This window comes from Molossus molossus, unplaced genomic scaffold (genome assembly GCF_014108415.1).
Source record: "Molossus molossus isolate mMolMol1 unplaced genomic scaffold, mMolMol1.p scaffold_m16_p_13, whole genome shotgun sequence".
Lineage (NCBI taxonomy): Eukaryota > Metazoa > Chordata > Mammalia > Chiroptera > Molossidae > Molossus > Molossus molossus.
The window spans coordinates 36,336,189-36,351,014 of NW_023425348.1; the positions used below are offsets into that span (position 1 = coordinate 36,336,189).

Consider the following 14,826-nt stretch of genomic DNA (forward strand, 5'->3'; position numbering starts at 1 on the left):
TTTCTTCAAGGTAACCACTAGTCTAACTTCTAACACCCTTCATTAGTTTTTGCCTGGTTTGCACTTAAAAAAAGTAAATCATACAGTATGTATTCTTTTGTATCACCTGCTTGATGTTCCTGAGGTCCAGCCATGTTGTTAGGTACAGCTGTAGTTCATTCAGTTTTATTGCTGTATAGTATCCATTGTGGGAAATACAATAATTCACTTACCCATTCTAATGTTAATAATCATTTACATTATTTCTGGTACTTGTCTATTATTGATCATGCTTCTATGAATACTTTTGTATATGTTCTTTCAGGCAAAGGTATACATATTTAGGAGAGAAATGGCTGGAATATAGGGTATGATTAGTATAGTTTTAGGAGATATTGCTAAAGAGTTTTCTAAAGTGAAAATGAGTTTACAACCCCATATGAGTTCTTCATCCTCACCAACACTTGATATCATCAGCCTCCTGTATTTTAACCATTCCAGTGTGTGTGTGTGTGTGTGAGAGAGAGAGAGAGAGCGAGAGAGAGAGAGAGAGAGAGAGAATGAGAAAAAAATGATATTTTATTTCTTGTCTGCAAATACATAGTCTATGAAACTAAATTAATTTGGGACATGGATCAATTCCATTAATCTACCATAGCTAACAGAAATCATAGTCAACCTAATCATCTTGATCATTAAAAATATCCAATCTTAAATTTTTCTTTATTATTTGCTTCTGCTTTTATTTTACCACTTTAACTCTCAATACTCAATTGAGGAAAAGACAGTTTTGTATAAAAATCACAATTGCTTTATTCAACAGTATATGGAATTCTAACATTTCATAAATTGCTTTGGCCCTAGCATTTAAGAGTGAGTATTCTTCACAAAATGCTATTCATTGAAAAAAGAATTATAGCCAAGGAGAAAAATATGTAAACCCAGCTTTCTTTTTCTTTTTGATATATTGGGCCACATTTTATTTTGTTGTTTGTTTTACTTTCTGTTTTGTATCTTTTGTTCTCTCTGGGTTATATTTATCTGTTTACTTGCTCCTGCCTTTCTGTTACTTGAATATTGTTTTGAATTCCATTTTTATTTATCTTAGTGTCTTTAAAGGTGTTGGTTTGTAGCTTTCTGTCATTTGTGCTAGGTATTACATTTTATATATAAAATTGTCTCTCTCTCTCATCCAAGTGTCGAATTTTACTAGTTTGAGAAGTGCAGAAACTTTACCTCCCTTTATGTCCCTTTACCCTCCCAATTTATAATGTAATTATCTTAACCATTTCCTCTATAGACATTGAGAACCACATTAAACATTTTTATAATTTTTCTTCAAATGTCAAACATAATTTCAAAAACTCAGCAGAAGGAATGTCTATTGCATTTACCCATAGTTTTGCTCTTAGCATGTACAGTACAAAAGGCTTTTTTCCTCCTGTTTAGAGACCTCTTTCAGCTTTTCTTTTAGGGTAGATCAGCTTGACTTTTCTGCCCTATCCTCTTTCTCCTCTCCTTCTGGCTCTCAGACACAATGAAGACTAATTAGATCTTTTATTATGGTCCATGGGTCCCTGAGGCTCTGTTTACTTATTTTTTTCCAGTCTAGTTTAACTCTATTGTTCAGGTTAGAGAGTTTCTTTTCTTTTCTTTTTAACCACTTTATTGGGGTATGATTAGCATACAATAACCTATACTTAATGTATACAACTTGATAAAGAGTTTCTGTTGTTTTATCTCCAAGTTCGCCTTGCAGGTGATCTTCAAGTTACCTGTCTCCTCATTATGCTGCTGAGCTCATCCTTTGAGGTTTTTATTTCAGTCCTTGTGCTTTTTAGTTTTAAAATTTCCATTTAGTTTTTCTTTTTATCTTTTGTTTCTTTGCTGAGACTTTCTACTTTTTTATTATTATTATTATTATTAGTTTCAAGCATATTTGTAGTTCCTCAATGAATCAATGAAACTCATTGTCAGAGGCTGCTTTAAATTCTTGTCAGAAAATGCCAACATCTGTATCATGTATTAGTGTCTATTGATTGTGGGTTTTTTTGTTGTTGTTTTTTCTCATTTGATTTGAGATCTTCCTGGTTTTTGGTAAGGCAAGAGACCTGTGACTAAAACCTGGGTATTTGGGATATCATAAATCTTGTGCTTCAGGAAGCCTCCTTTGACCCTGCCCTGACAGGTGAAGAGGGACCATATTACTTCCAGGATGGGGAAGAGCAAGGTTCTTCACTTGGGCCCCCAGAAGGCAGGGGTGGGTTAGGGACTGGTTGTTGCTACTGGGTGGGAATGGGAGCTCAGAACCCTTACTAGGGTCCTCCATTATCATCCAAAGGGAGAGATAGGGCATCTCATTACCGTCTGGTGGAGGTGAAAGTCCAGTCTCCCCACATGGTCTCCATGACACCATGGTCACCACTTAACCACCTGATGGGGATGGAAATCCTGGTTCTCTACTCAGCCTCTGTTGCTGATGGTGGTGAAGGGGATGAGGGTTACTTTGGTGGTATTTGGCTGGAGTAAAGCTGTTATTGTCTAAAAGTTTTGTTTTGTTAGATTGCTCATTTCCTGGTTCTTAGCTGGCTAGTGCAGGCTTGGAAGGTTGTTGTTGTGGTTGTTGTTGTTCATTTGTTTGTTTTTGTTAGCTCTTGCTGGTATTCCTGGGTTGCTGCCTTCTCCAGCATCCAGTCTGGAATATGCAAGGCAGTAAGAGAACCTGGGAAATTCAACACTGTGGTGGAATAGAGAAAAGTAAGTCCACTTCATCTCCTTGGGAAAGCCTCATTTTGGTTTAAATTGCATTTCTCTAAAGACTAATAAGGTTGAAGCTGCACTCCTTTCATATGTTTATTGGCTATTTAAATATCCTTGATTGTTTCTATTGAGTTATCCCTTTTCCCCTATTAATTTGTAGGAATACTGTATTTATTCTACATCAGCTCTTTGATGGTTACATGTAGCTATGGTTTGTCCTTCACTCTCTTAGTGATATATTTAGAAAAACAGAAATTTCTCATTTCAATATAATCAGATCTTTTTCTTTATGATTAGTGGTTCATCTCCTGTCCTATAAATATTTGCCTATGTTAACTTCATGAAACTTTTATATAATATTCCATAAGCATTCTTGTTTTACCTTTCAAGTTTAGATCTACCACGCAAGGCCTGTTGATGCACATTTCCCTCTGTCTTTGGAGATATGCTTACTCCTTCTCCCTGGTATAGGGAGAGTACTTCTCACATGAGGGTTTTAAGACCTGCCTCAGGGGAATGTCAGAGAGTCCTTCCCACTCCTGCCATTTCCTGAACACTGTCATTTGCTATGTAGCATATTTTTTATAACAATTTATCCACAGAAAACGCAGGCAAAATTTGAATGCTTTTCAAAAAATAAAAATGCATAATTTATTATTGTGGATAAGTACCACTTAAGTACTTTAAAAAATATAACCAGTGAATCTCTGTGTAGAACAAAAGACTCTTGACGGCCACTTTCTAGCTTTTTACAAAATACGGTAAATATTCTACAATTCAGATCCTCTTGACAAGGCCCACAAAAACCAGTGGCTCACACTCTTGCCCTTCTGTTTTGTGGAATTCCTCTCTCCTACAATCCTTACACAGAAGAGAGGTGTACTGAAAGAGCCCGAGTGAAAGCATCAGGAGCAATGCACATACCGAGCATAGCAAGGCTTGATTTCTGCTTGTTAACAGCCCTGGCCAGTGTGGCTCATTTGGTTGGGCATCATCCTGTGCACTGAAAGGTTGCAGGTTCAATTCCTGGTCAGGACACATGCCCAAGTTGCAGGGTCAATCCCCAGTGAGGGATGTGCAGGAGGCAGGCGACTGATGTTTTGCTCTTACATCGATGTTTCTCTCTTTTCTCTCTCCCTCTCCCTCCCTCTCTCTCTAAAAATCAGTTTTAAAAAAAGAAGGGTATTTTTCTTGACACGTGCACTATCGTGTGCACTCCTGAGCTGTGCTCACTCCCAGCACTTTGGAGCTCACTGCTATAAGCAGTGTGTAAATTTTAAAGGATTTTGAGCAGGAGTTTTGTGTTAAAATTCCACCCTGATAGCCATGAGGAGGATGGATCAGAATAAAGCAGAGAGGCCCTGGCCAGGTGACTCTATTGGTTGGAGTGTTGACCAGGAGACCAAAAGGTTGCAGGTTCAATTCCCGGTCAGGGAACATAAATACGTCGCAGGTACATCAGGACTCATATGGGAGGCAACCAATGTCTCTCTCTCTCTCTATCTCTCCTCACCCTCTTCCCCATTCCTCTCTCTCTCTCCCCCCACCCCCATTCCTCCATTCCTCTCTCTCTCTCCTCACCCCCACTCTCCCATTCCTCTCTCTCTCTCAAAAAGAATCAATAAAAACATATTCTTAAAGATATAAAAGCGAATAAAGCAGGGAGGTTATAGAATAAAGCAGGGACAATACTAGAGAAACACTTAAGAGGTAGGCTTGATAGGACTTGGTAATTAGGATATGATGCTCAGGCATTTGAGTGGATGGAGAACCTTTCAGGAGAGCACATTTCAGAGGAATGACAAAAGTGATGGCTACTTGCCCTGGTCCGTGTGGTTCAGTTGGTTGGAGTCTTGTCTCTTACACTGAAAGGTCAAGGGCTCCATTCCTGGTCAGGGCACATCCCTCAGTTGTGGGTTCTATCCCTAGTCAAGGTGTGTAAAAAAGTCAGCCAGTGTAGGTTTCCTTCTCACATCAATGTTTCTCTCTATATACCTTCCTCTCTCTAAAGTCAACTTTTAAAAAATATCCTCGGATAAGGATCATAAATAAATAAATAAATAAATAGATTTTTTTAAAGTGATGGCAACTTTAGTGATAGCTGATGCTTAGAATTTATTCTCTTTTTGTACAGAACACAACTGTCCGGTCTGATATCTTCTTTTGCTTTGAGGCAAGAAGTTGAGACCATATTCAAATTATTTTTTAGCTTTTCTGCTTCATGCATTTAGGAAAACACAGCCAACCCTGCTGGACTGTCCCAGACAAGTACATATCATGTGGACAATAAGCCAGTGGCCCACATATGACTAATGTGTGCCTTTGGATAACAAATTCCATTCAGAAGCCTGTTTTCAAATGTAGCAACTAGAAAGAAAAAAAAAAGTATTGGCTATGTCCTCACATCATATCATCTCCAGGCAGCCTAAATTGTTAAATGATAGCATTAATGTGGACAGCAAGTAGTTTGCTCGTGTGGGTTTTATAAACATTGTAGTGGTAGTTAGTTACCTACAGGTAACCATTTCAAATAGAAGATTCTCTAACCATAGCTTTTCTTTAAGAGAGAGCTACTATCAACAACCCTGACCTTCTGTGTCTAAGGAGTTGAGTTTAGAGATAACTACGTTCACCTTTTCTCCTACTCTTCTCTGCCTGTGTCATCAACACAGAAAACAAAACAAAGATGGAGGAGGGGCAGCCCTGGCCAAGTAGCTCAGTTGGTGGGAGCAATGTCTTGTATATCAAACGGTTGCAGATTCAGTTCCCAGTCAGGGAACTTACCCATGTTGAGGTTTCAGTCCCTGGTCGAGACACATAACGAAGACCACCGATTGATGGTTTTCTCTGTCTCTCTCCCCCACTTTCTCTCTCTCTGAAAATCAATAAAAACATATCCCCAGGTGAAGATTAAAAAGTAAATAAGCAGCCTGGCCAGTGTGGGTCAGTGGTTGAGTGTCAACCTATGCACCAAGAGGTCACCAGTTCGATTCCTGGTCAGGGCACATGCCCAGGTTGTGGGCCAAATCAATCCCCAGTAGGGGGCATGCAGGAGGCTACCCATCAATGTTCTCTCTCATTGATGTTTCTATCTCTCTTCCTCTCTTTTCCTCTCTTTCTCTAAAATCAATAAAGAAAGAAGAAATAAAAATTTTTTAAAATAAATAAATAAGCAAAGATGGAGGAGGTGCAGAATGTTCCAGCTAGGGGTGCAGCTTCCCAGAGATGAGCCAGCTGGAATCCTCAAAGGAGGACTGTGAAAAGTCAAGTAACCAAAGAGGAGGAAAGACCTCTTTGAGATCCCTGGACTCAATGCTTAACCAGTTATGTGGATATATTTGAGAATGCTCTTATATAAAACACCTAGAGCTTAAAATCACTGAATTTTCTTTCTAGAATTTTTCTATAAACAGTATTATTAAGCAATCTGCATTACAAACTAAATGACTGCCCTCTTTGGCTCCAGAAATATCAACAGCAAAGAGTGAGAACTCACCAAGTGCTAGACACTGTTTAGCATGCTTTAACAGAATGATGGACAAAATCTTTGTAACATCCCTGTGAGGTCAGGCTAAGGACTAAATTGTGTCCCTCCCCCCCCCAATTTACATTTTGAAGCCCTAACCCCAATGTGATGATATCTGCAGGTGGGGCCTTTGGAGGCTAATTAGGTTTAGATGAGGCCATGGGGATGGGGCTGTCATGATGGGATTAGTGCTTTTAGAAGGTTAGGCACCAGAGAGTTCTCTCTCTCCACACATACACACTGAGGGAAAGTTGTGTGAGCACACAATGAGAAAGGTGGCTCTCTGCAAGCCAGAAAGAGGTTTCATCAGGACCTGACCATGCTGGCACCTTGATCTTGATCTTCTAGTCTTAAGATCTATGAGAAAATAAGGTTCTATTGATTAAACCACCGTCTGTGGTGTTCCGTATGGCAGCCCAAGCTGACTGATACAGGTCAATAAAATCATTATTCTCTTTTTACATGAGGAAACTGAGAGATGGAGAGGTTAAGTCTTGCCCCAGACAGCACACTAGTAACGGGGAAAAGTGGGACTCAAATCCAAGCAGGATGCATCCAGAGCCTTTGCTCTTTACCACAGTGCTCTACTGCCAACCTGCAATGAAGGTGTGTTAAACTGCCTTTACTGTGTTTCCCAAGTCATTTCACAAACTGGTTTGATCATCCTTCACAACATGTAGACAGAGCAGACGTCACGGTCCTATTTTTATAGTTGAGAAAATGGACAGACTAGGTGGAATGGCCAAGAACACTCTAGGGACCAAGAGAACCAAGAATAAATTAAAGACAAATAGTAATTTTCTAAACTGTGATGGCATGAATGCCACAAGATCGTGTATGTCCAACACCTAGAATAATTAATACCTGATAGGGAGAAAGTACTACATCAGTTATTGAATGTCAAATGAATGGGTTGAAACCCCAAAGTCAAATCAGTGCTGAGTACAGGAATCTTTTATTCCTAATCATGAGCTTGATTATTAATAAATTTGTTGTTTTATGGATTGTTCATTTAACAATTATCTCAAGTTGACAATGGAACAAGCATACAGTTCTAGTTCTATCCTTTTCCAGTTGATGTTTCCTGAGACAATGTACTTTGAAATACCTTGTCACTGAATAGACTGGTACTTGAAATGCATCTTAAATAGAAAAATATATCTTTTTGACCCAAGAGAAAGGGAGAGAGAAAAATATAGATCCAAGAAAGAAGGAAAACTTACTCAATTCACCAAAATATGGTGTAAACAATCAACCACATCTGGCCAGTGTGGCTCAGTGGTTGAGCGTCTGCCCATGCACCAAGAGATCACTGGTTCAATTCCCAGTCAGGGCACATGCCCAGGTTGTGGGACAAATCTCCAGTGGGGGGCATGCAAGAAGCTGTCAATCGATGTTCTCTCTCATCGATGTTTGTATCTCTCCCTCTACCTTTCTCACTCTTTAAAATCAATAAAGAAAATTTTTTTAATCAACCAATATTTCTCAATAAACCCTCTCATCTTTATTTGTTGAATTAATTTATTTTCTTCTGCTCAATTCACTTTTTCTTCATGAGAATTTGTAGAAGTATAGTGAAATGTAATCCATAAATAATTCATTTGATAAAAAGAGACATATTTTTATTCTAGCCCCACACCTGGGAGGTATAGAATCCTTCCCAGGATCACTGTAGCTTCTCTTAAACCTCCTTGTTCTAAATCACATGACGAAGAGGCACAGCTTCCATGGCCTGATCTGTTTTTTACTTGTGTCCAAGCAGGTGGGTTTTTAGAGGCCCTATAGTGTGACCCATCACTTAATTACAGAGATTTTATACTCATGTTTTATTTCACCTAATCAAATGATGCCTATAAATGGATTATTTGGGTTTTGAGTTGATCTTGAGATTGTACCACCCACAATGTCCCAAATTCTGTCATGTACAGATGCTCAGTAAATTGAACGTCACCGATAGAAAATTAGTCAGCATAGGTCACATTGGAGTCACTTTACTTCACTTCGATTTACCCTGAAATTGTTGTTTTCTCTCTACATCGTGAGCTAAACAAAGCTATTCTTCAAGTTTGGATGCTTTCTTCTGCTGCTTTTTCAGTGTTTACAGTAAGACTGCAGTTTAACTGCCTGGAGAATAAACAGGCACTTTAGAGAGCAACCATATTTTCAAAAATAGATTAAATAAAAACAGAGCAACAAATCATACACACAGTTGACTTTCTGTCTCAGCCTTTCTGTTTTCTTTATTAACCCATGTTGTCTGCAGAGAGAAATAGCACTTTTGAGATGGCCGTTGGCAACTGTAAAGCCAAATACTAGTCACACAAATAAATAGCCAATTTTGCCAAGGGAAGAGGTCAAAAATTTCTGTTTCTACGAAAGACTTTTGTGCCTGAAAATGCACTTTAGAACAAGTCTGTCAAGTTTTCCTAACTTGTGAGTTTCAGGAATAATAATAATAATAATAATAGCAAACACTTATATAGTATTCTGTTCCCCTTCCAGGACACTGAAAAACAGAACATGGCCAGGCAGTATTGGTGCTGACACTTGATCTCAGGCAATTTGGCTAAAGTCTGTGTTCTTAGCAAACATACTGTGCTGATTCTCACGTGAAAATTAAGATCTCAGAATAACACAGGCAGCATTTATTAAAATAATACAGTTTAGTTCGAACCATATAAAAGTGCCAACATTTGACAGTTTTTGACCTAGCAAATCTGCACTTACATTGTTCAACCTAGTCATGTAAGTAGCACAAGTGACTAAGTGCACAGCCAGGAAGCCTCTGCCCTTGGTCAGGCTCTGTGTTCTGCAGCGTAGCTGGAGTTGGAGTGACTTGATGGCAGAGAGAGAATCTGGAAACCTGAGATCTTTGCTGATCTTAGTCAGCTCACCTCCTTGGAACTCAGTCTTTTTATCTATAAAATGGGTGGATCTCAAACTCTTTAGTATTCAGTTCACTTAGAAAGGGTAAAACACCCCATGTCTCATTGACACCAATCCCTCTTCATTTTCAGTAGCAAACAAACCCACTGCTGATAAAGAATGTGACTATAAAAATGGACTGCGGGCATGAGGAAGTTTATATTTGCAGGTGCTTTAGCAATCGGGATGTATTTATCCCTGTTTAGAGATGATAAGTGTACACATGTCTTGAAGCCTAATATTGGAACATGTTTAGCCAAAATATAGTGAATGCAAATTATGGCTCATTAAGAGTCAATACATGTATTCAGAACAAATAGAAGGGATAAGAGTAAACCTAAACTAAATTTATAGTTAAAAGCAAGAATAGTGATAAGTGATAACCATGACCAACTTAAGAAAATATTTGATGTTTTGGATGCATTGTTGTTCTAAAGAGCATCTTACCCCTGAATTTTGGGGTTTCCACCTCTCTACCTGTGCAATAGAAGCCGTGCGACATACACAGCCGCATAGCAGCTAGTCTTCCTAGAGGAATACCAAATTAAAGTGCTTAATGAATCCTAGTAACCCACTAATTTGAGGGCCTAACTAATAATTCTTAATTCACTCAGAGTTACTGGTCAGCATCTTCAGTCATGTTCAAAAATGAATACCTATGAAATTGCAAGTGATTTACCTAAAAATACCAAAGAAAGTATTTTTGGCATGATTGTGATGCCCCAACTCTGTCAATTGGCCAATGTTGATATCAAACATTTTTTTAAACACCAGCTCACAATAAGAAATATATGTACTTTAAAACTCAGGACACACAACATAGTCACCCCTTATATCAATGCTGTTTGAACCCTACACAGAAATACCAGAACAAGCAGGTGAGTGGGGGCTAATACTTAAATCAAATTAGGTACACCTTGTGGAATGCCCTGCATGTGTGTGTGTATGACAAGTATGCATAAATATATCAATATTTAGCCCAGCCAGTATGGCTCAGTGGTTGAGCTTTGACCCATGCACCAAGAGGTTGCCAGTTCAATTCCCAGGTTGTGGGCCCAGTCCCCAGTGGGGGGCATGCAGGAGGTGGCCAGTGGGTGCTCTCTCCCATCAATGTTTCTGTCTCTCTCCCTCTCCCTTCTTCTCTCTCTAAAATCAATAAAGAAAAAAAAATTTAATATATTGATACTTATACAAAACAGCACACAAGCGCATACACTTAAATTTACTTTGTAACCCTCTTATGAGTTGTGATATGCCACTTAAAAAACATTACTCTTAAAAAATGTTGCCCAGAGTACTAGACTTAGCAGGGTGATCACTTTGTAAGTTATATAAATGTCCAATCACTTTATTGGACACCTGAAACTAATCTAATATTGAATGTCAACTGTAACTGGAAGATGAAAACCATTTTTCAGATGTTGCCCAGATATGAATTTTCTATGATCTCCAGAGACAGCATTGGAGCTTCTTCTTCTGTCTTAGAGATCTAAAGTGAGACCTTTCCATCTTTAAAAACAAACACAAAAGCACATTTGGATGTTTCTTGAAGAATGGGTTTGAAGATATGTGTCATAAGAAAAGATTGCAGGAACTGGGGATGGTTAGCCTGGAAGAAAGAAGTGGTTACCAATGCTTCAGTAGCTACCAGGGTAACCAGTTATTGAAGGGACTAGACATTTATCTATGACCCTTAGGGATGGACACTGACTCACTCAGCCTCCTGAGCATTTATTGAGTACCAGCTACTTGCCAGCTCCTGTGCTGGAGACTAAATAGAAAAATAATAGCAAATACAGTCAGGTAAACTTTATTCAAAGAAACTTGCTTTTCCAATGTTAAGCACATCTGATGGCTGACACAGATCTATGGAGACATGATCCATAGTATTGAAAGGCGGTGAATTTTTTTAAGTTTCATCGAGTGGCTTTAGTGACTCGTATCATCCCTTGTTTACCAAGGTTGCCATTTGATGTCAGTTTCCAAGAACTTCTAAGCATTTACTTCTGAGCAGAACGAGGTTTAGTAATGGAGAAGCAAGCGTCCTCAGAGGATGAGCTTACACACCCGCCAAAACGTGTCCCCAGGCTGCCTCTCCCCTAGTCTCCTCCCCAGATGAAACTATAAGAGTTTCCACATGACCTTTAAAGGAGCCTTTTAGAATTCTAGTTTTAGACTTTTTTTTTTCCCTGAGAAAATTCATTAAGCTTTTCTTTTATTTTAGATTATTCAATTTGCAGGAAAGCACACATGATAATGAATACATAAATCTTCTCAATTTCTCGCAAAGTCTGAGTAATGCAGTCTTGGTTTTACTGCCTTTGGGCTCTCACCAATCTCTTTTAAACTCCCAAATAAATCAATTAGAGGTTGAGATTCTCACTGTTGCACTGAATTGAAAATTCAATGTTAGAGCTTGTTTGGGGTGATCTGTGAGCTTACTATTATGTTGAAGTTATAGAGAGACATATTTTGGTTCAATAGCAAATGGATTTTCTAAGGTGAGAGCTACCTTGGTAAATAAGTTTCCCCATGTGAGAAACGTTCAAGAATCGTCAAAGGTTACCTGGCATTTGGTTGGAGTGAGGGGAGAGACGTTACACAAAATTACCTCTCAGCTCCCAACAAACCTAGATAATGTATGTTTCCCTTAAACTGACTTCACCAGCCCTTGACTGGCTTCTTTTCCAGAAAGGAGGTGCCTGTACCTGCCTTTTGGAATCACATAACATCAATCATTGTTCTTAAATAGCTAACATTTATTGACTGTTGTGTGGCAAATTCTGAGCTAAGTACTTTAAAGGCACTAATTTAATGATAACTCTATCAGGGGGCACAACTCTTATTCTCAGTAAAGAATAAGAAAACTGGGACAAGGAGATTGCATAACACAGAAGGGCACTCTGACAAGACAGACCAGATGTGAAGCCAGTGAGTGTGCCACCTCCAGAGAATGAACTCATAACCACTGGTCTACATGTAATGTCTATTATTTAGGTGTTCCCAGCCCTTTAATATCTATTTAGTTATCTAAACTATTTGGGAATATCATATGCATCATTGTGTAAATAGCCGATCTTAAAATATTTTTTAAATGCCTTTTTTTATTATTGATTTTGTTTTTAAGAAAGAGAGAAGAAGGGAGAGGGGGAGAGAGAGAAACATCAAGTGAGAAAGAACATTGATTGGCTGCCTCCTACAGACCCCGTTACTGGGGATTAAGCCACATTCCCAGGCATGTGCCCTGACTGGGAATCAAACCAGTGACCTCTTAGTGTATGGAAGGATGCCAACTGAGCCACATGTACCAGAGCAAAATTTGAAATCTTGTATCATAAAATTTTAACAACAGGGAAATGGTTAACTAATTTGCAATCATTAAAGTACTCTTGCCACAGAGCTACTTAAACTAGGAAAAATGTGGGCAATTATAGCAAATGAAATAGTAAAGGGCAAATTTTTTGTGCTGTGTGACCTCAACTGTGTTTTAAAAATGTTTATGGAGCCCTGGCTGATTTGGCTCAGCAATTAGAGTATCAGCCTGCAGTCCAGAGAGACCCGGGTTCAGTTGCCACTAAGGGCATGTACCTCAGTTGCAGTTTATCCCCATCCCTGGTTGAGTCATGTGGGTGGCAACCACTTGGTGTGTCCCTTTCACGTCGATGTTTCTCTCTCTCTCTCTCTCTTCCTCTCTCTCCTTCCCACTCTATTTGAACAAAAAACGAAAAAAATGTCCTCGGGTGAGGATAAAAAAAAAAAAATGTTTACGGAAGGAAATGACCAAAATGTTTGCAGTGATTGACCTTCGGTCAGTATCTATTTTGTTCTAATATTTTTTTCTTAAAAAAAAAAAAAATCTTTTTAAAAATGAATTCGTATTTTTTTTAACAATTCAAAACAAGTTTTTGTTTTCTTTTTGGTTCATAAAGCGATTTTCTGATATAAGTTGCATGGTTTCTGATCTAGCTTGATTGTATATAAAGTATCATGCTCTCTCTTCTTAAATGAAGATGTCGTTAAATGGTCACATATTTATTTAGCAGTAAATGAACTTGCACTAAAACAGCCAACTCAGTTTCACAGTAAAACATTAATTATTAAGGTGCATAAAGTCTGCTGATTCTACTTCGCCCAGAATGGAGTCAAAAAGCCGGAAGCTCCCCTGAGCTGGCTCCTGCTGAGTTCCTTATCAGTGGCACTGAGAGGGATGAGCCGGTATTTTTAGGCTCACAGATGATGGAGAAGACCAGTTGGGCTGGTTTGGAGGACTTAATGAGAAGCAATGTGATTTACAATCAATTCCAGCCAAGTCTTTCTAAGTGTAAATTGTCCCCAGGCCCCAGGCTTCAGGATTTCAGTGGGTGGCCCTGGGGGCTGAGGAAGAATAATTTCTGTATGACTAGGCGTGATTAACCTGGGGAGGCTTAAGGTGTTTCTTTTCCTGAAGGTTTTGGCTGTCCTCCTTATTTCACATACGTATTTGGAAAACTCTTCCCACCTTGTTCTTGCTTCAGAGTCATTTACAGAATAACTTTTTTTTTTTAATCCTCACCTGACCCAAGGACATTTTTCCATTTTTTGTTCAGATAGAGTAGGAGGGAGAGAGAGAGAAACATCGACGTGAAAGGGACACATCGAGTGGCTGCCACCAGCACAACCCAACCAGGAACCAGGGTCGGAGACAAACTGCAACCGAGGTACATGCCCTTAGTGGGAACCGAACCTGGGTCTCTCTGGATCGAAGTCCAAGGCTCTAACCGCTAAGCCAAACCAGCCAGGGCCAGAATAACTTTTAATACTACCCTTTATGGCATTGAGTGAATAAAGGTAGGGCAAAGCATCAGGAGAATTTCAACCTTCTGATTTTGCCTGCTAAGCAGTTGTTTCATAACAAAGATATGTTTTGCCCTGGCTGGTGTGGCTCAATTGGCTGGAGCGTCATCCATACACAAAAAGGTCGCTGGTTCCACTCCTGATCAGAGCACATACTGGGGATGCAGGTTTGATCCCCAGGTGAAGATTCAAAAAAAAAAGAAAGATATGTTTTACAAATGTATACACCTCTCTCCTGTGCAGAACTGTTCCTAACCTAGAATTGTCTAAAATAATTTATTCAGAGATCTGTATGGTAGAGAACCCCAGAAGCTACCTCCCTGGAAGTTACTGCACTGATTCCTGCATTGTAAAAGAAGACAAAAGCAAGGGCAACAATGTTCTATCAGCCGGCCGACTCGCCATCACTGTCATATACAGGCTCCAAACTCCCCATTTAGTTCAAATTTCAGTTAGTTAAGGTGGGGGCAGTTAAGGGTAGGCTCTCAGGAACTATATCTGTTCCTTGGAGGAGGAGTCTGTGAATCAGCCTTAAGCCAAGGGTGTTGCCATCATGACAGAGGCCACTGGAGGAAGTAGTGTAGAGATGGCTCCTTGCCCCAGAGCTGTCAGATGTGCCCAGGGATTGATGCGGAGTCTTCAATGATTCATTAAAACCAGGACAGCAGAAATGCTACGCTGGGCTCTACCGGTGGTAGCTCCAGCCAAACCAGGCTCCACAACAGTACAAGCTGATGTGAGAAATGCTGGACTAAGAGGTACGTAGCAGGTGCTTGGGAACAGCAGGGTGGTCATTAACTTCG

The 14,826-nt window shown here is 39.4% G+C and overlaps 1 protein-coding gene across 6 annotated transcripts in view; it reads left to right on the top strand.

Moving 5' to 3' along the window:
- The window catches only part of DLG2 (discs large MAGUK scaffold protein 2), a 1,351,614-nt gene that overhangs the window by 1,076,221 nt on the left and 260,567 nt on the right, over nucleotides 1-14,826 (top strand). The window contains exon 1 of one of the 6 annotated variants that reach the window (XM_036258406.1): nucleotides 14,739-14,781. The exons of the other annotated variants lie outside the window; for them this stretch is intronic. The gene's annotated coding sequence lies outside the window, so the exon portion shown is untranslated. Of the gene's footprint in view, nucleotides 1-14,738; nucleotides 14,782-14,826 lie in introns of those variants that run through there. 6 annotated transcript variants of the gene reach the window in all.